The following is a 4400-nucleotide window of genomic DNA, read 5'->3' as shown; positions in this document are numbered from 1 at the left end:
TCTCTAAGTTATACAGCTTTGATTGTCAAACAATGCTAAAAATTGATTTGCAATTTTGAAATTAAGATTTCAAGACACAAGGACACTTGGGTGCTCAGTTGGTTAAGTGTCTGTCTTTGGCTCAGGTCATGATTCCACGGTTTTAGGATTGAGTCCCATATCTGGCTCCTTGCTCAGCGGGGAGCCTGTTTTTCCCTCTGCCTACTTTTCTCTCTCTCTCTCTCTCTCTGACATATAAATAAATAAAATCTAAAGAAAAACAGTTTAAAATTTCAAGACACATTATCATTGCTGATTCTCAGGATATAGTGGTACTTATTGGTAAAATATAATATTGGAACCAAATTATGTTAATCATTATAAATATAAAGAAAATAAAAGAATAACTTAAAAATTTTTATTCAGGAGATGCACATGGCCAAGAGAAAAATTCTCACAGCTTTGGGATTATCAGGTTATGGCATAAAGTAGATTCCATATTTGTGGAACTCCCACATAGTCTCAAATAAACTGCAAATTACCTTTCAGTACCAAAATTACAAGCAGTCCAAGGGTAGATCACCGACTCAACTCCTTCCTTCTTTGCCAAAGTTTTCAGTGTTATCTAAAATCTGTATGTTTTGTTTTTTCCTTGGGGGATAGTCTCTGAATTGATCATAAAAGGAGGTGGGAAAACAGAATTCAATTTACAGAAAGCAAAGAAGGAAGAAAATGAGGGGGAATTGGTGGAACATTGTTTCTATCCCAAATAGTCCAGTGGCCAAAGAGTCAGTTACTCAAGACCATGTTCATTTGTAAATTATATATTATGGCAGGACCAGAGGGCTTCACAGGGGAAATCTACCAAACAGTTACAGAAGAGTTAATATGTATTCTTCACAAACTATTCCAAAGTTTACAACACACACACACACACACACACACACACACACACACACACACACAGAAGGAAATTCCAAATTCATTCTATGAGGAAAGCAGGCAAGCATTACCCTGACACTAAAAGCAGATAAAGACAATACCAACAAAAGAGAACCACAGGCCAATATCTTCAATGTATAGAGTCCAAAAATCCTCAGTAAAATACTAGCAACTTGAATCCAATAATGCATTAAAGAAGCATTCACCACTATAAAGTGGGATTTATTTCTGGTATGCAAAGTTGGCTCAATATTTACAAATCAATCAACATGATTCATCACATCAATAAGAGAAAGGATAAAAACCATATCATCATTTCAATAGACACAGAAAGAGCACTTGACAAATTACAATATCCATTTATGATAAAAGCCCTCAACAAAATAAGTTTAGAGGGAACATACTTCAACATAATGAAGGCCATATATGAAAAACCTACAGCAAATATCATACTCAATGGGGAAATACTAACATCAGGAATGAGATGAGGATGTTCACTCTTTCCACTTTTATTCAACATAATACTGGAAGTTCTAGCCATAGCAATCAGACAACCAGTTTTGGGCCTGGAGGGAGCCTAATTTGTTATTTTGAAAAATTTCAAAGAACATTGTACTAAAAGTCACAGTGTAAGTGCAAATGAGCACTAAATATCTCAATCAAAAATAGCACTCAAAGGAAATAAACAAAGGGGTGCTGTTGGAATCTGCATGCTTACACCAGAATTCAGGGCAAGAATGGTATTATTGTTACTGATTTTAAGTCTTTATAATTAACAATAAGTGAGAGTATCTTTTGTGTCAGGCACTTGTGATAGGAGATTCAGCAGGAGCCCATACAAAATTCACTTCATAAAGCTTGTATTCAGATATATGCATGTGGTTTGCCCTTCATAGAAAGAAACACCCTATCCATAGATAAACTAGAAGGTCACTTGTTCTACACAACACAGTATTCAATACAAGTGTTATAATCCCTAAAAGCCCACTCATATACCTGCCATCAGGTCTGAAAAGTCAGTATTCCAAGTGTGTCCTTTTTTGTTCTTCCCCTTCCTTGTCCTTTTTGCAAAAGCAAACTATTGAGAAGGGTAACATGTACAGCCTCAAATTCCTTATTTAGTGTAAACCTATTAGGTAAATCTACTCTCAGTGGGGATCCTGGCAATCTGGGGATAATTAACAGGAAAAAATAATGGTGGAGAAGAATGGGAAGGGCTTAGGGAAGTATCCACCACCCATTTTTGCATTCAGCCAAACATGCTGACCATGTAAGAGACTCACAACTTATTGGAAGTAAAAGGATTTTTAAGGAGGGCACTTAATGTAATGAGCATTGGGTGTTATATGCAACTGATGAATCACTAAATTCTACCCTTGAAACTAATAATACAGTATATGCTAACTAAACTGAATTTAAATTTTAAAAAAATTATAAAAGGATTTTTAAACATCTTCCTGTAAAGGAGTTTTTACTGGTCCCATGCATGGACTTCAGAAGATTCTGGAATTTCTGAAAGCATTTATAAAAAAATTTCTGTGTGCATACGTATGAGCACTTTTTGGGGGAAAATGTCTACATTTTAATCAGATCCTTGAAGGGGCTGGGACAAAAAAAATTTAAGAACCACTGGACTAAGAAAGGTTACCACCACAGACTGTGCTATCAGAAGTGCGACTTGGCAGGAAGGGCCCAGAAAATGAGGGCTTTCATATAATATTCCCCTAAATGGTTATAAACTGCTAGTTTGTCGAACTTCCTCATTTTACAGGTGAGGAGATTGAAACCCAAAGACAATTATACAAATTGTCCGATGTAGTATAATTATAATTACAGTATACTAGAATAGTGTAATATAGATGAACTCAGGCAGGCCTTTTTAGCTTCACTTGTCACCTGCATTGCTGTGTTGTCCAGAGCAGCTGAGCCCAGCATTATGACATCTGCCTTGGAGAACTACATCAACCAAACTGTTGCATTTATTACTTCTGAGGAGAGAATGGTTGTGCAAAGATTGCAATGTTTTAACCAGACCATTAACTTGAGTTTAGATGAAAGTCATGAACTAGTATTCAGCCCTTCACAGGAGTAAAACAAGTGGTACTAGGGATACACATCATAACAAAGTCACAATATTGCACTCATTGGAGAAATTGCTGAAGAAACAAATCCTGCATTTGATTTGGGGACTATTCAAGCAGAACTTCTAAACTCTGTATCACACTGAGGAAAAACTATGTACCTTGCATATCTATAAATCTTTGTATAGAATCTGATTATTTGGAGGATAATGTATGGAATTTTTCTGAATGTGTAATGATGGACTTTGACTCCATATTGATTTATTGTAATATGCCATGTAAATTAAAATATTTCTACATGTCTTAATACAGATAATACAGATGAGCTCAGTGTAAATTATTTTGAGTCTAATGAGAGATAATTTATCTTTTCCTCTTTCTATTTTATTTTGATGTTTCTTTTCTGAGAGTCACTGTAAATGGTAGAGAGGGTGCTCACTGTGTTGGATACAGGGTTATGCTGGCATTTTTAGGTATTTTTAGATCTGTGTAATGATAGAAGAGGGTAAGTGAAATAATAGGGAACTAAATGTTGAATTCCAGGGCTATTGCCATTATATTTGAAAAAAATTTAAAATAGAGGTTCCTGAGTTTAAAGGATCTCTGAAGTTGTATAAAATTTTTGGAGTGTGTGTGTATTTTACAGAAAATATTCTATAGATTTTATAAGCTTCTTAAGAGTCCATAACATGCAAAAAAGTTAAAAACCACTGACCTCATTTATTCATTGAAGTAAACTAAGGCCCAAAGAGGATAAGGGACTCACATGTTCTCACAGTTAGGACGTAAAAAGCTAAGACAAGAACTCAGGCTCTCAACTTTGGTTCAGTGGTTTTTACACTGTGCCCTAAGCAACCTTTTTCTCTACTACCTTATATTTCTAAAGATGATGTATTTATGCTTTTGGCCTATTTAATACCTGTGGGAAAGACCTGATGAGATATACTCAAAACCACAGACACTTGTAGACTCAATACAGAAAGGTATTCTTAAGTGAATGTAAGTACATCTTCTGAAACTCAAAGCATTCAATTAATACATTTTCAAATAAATCTAGCCACTGTGATTGTGGTAAGAAGTTAAAGTGACATAAGTAAGTTTTTAGTTATAGACACTGTAAAATTGGATCTACTTCATTTATATAGGAAGCAACTTGTCAAAGATTATTAGATTAATCACTGGATCTCCAGGAGAGAGAGAGAAAAAAAAATACGCCCAGATGCCACACAGCTAAGGACAATTCAGCAAGGAGATATGTCACATCATGAGAATATTCTAGGAGAATATTCACTATCTAACACTTAGCACTATGTTAGAGACTTTATGTGACACTTTGCACAGATTGCCTAAAAGAATAGGATGCCTCTGCCATAATGATTTCCATAAGATCCAAGCTCA

At 35.2% G+C, this 4400-nt stretch overlaps 1 pseudogene; it reads left to right on the top strand.

Annotated features, from left to right (window-relative positions):
* Positions 1 to 2857: 2857 nt before the first annotated feature.
* Positions 2858 to 3148, top strand: LOC116582754 (annotated as a pseudogene).
* The last annotated feature ends 1252 nt before the right edge of the window (positions 3149 to 4400 follow it).

The sequence above is a fragment of the Mustela erminea genome, chromosome X (genome assembly GCF_009829155.1).
Source record: "Mustela erminea isolate mMusErm1 chromosome X, mMusErm1.Pri, whole genome shotgun sequence".
NCBI classification, from domain to species: Eukaryota; Metazoa; Chordata; class Mammalia; order Carnivora; family Mustelidae; genus Mustela; species Mustela erminea.
The sequence above is the reverse complement of the archived record's forward strand: the minus strand, read 5'-3'. Positions and strand labels throughout refer to the sequence as shown.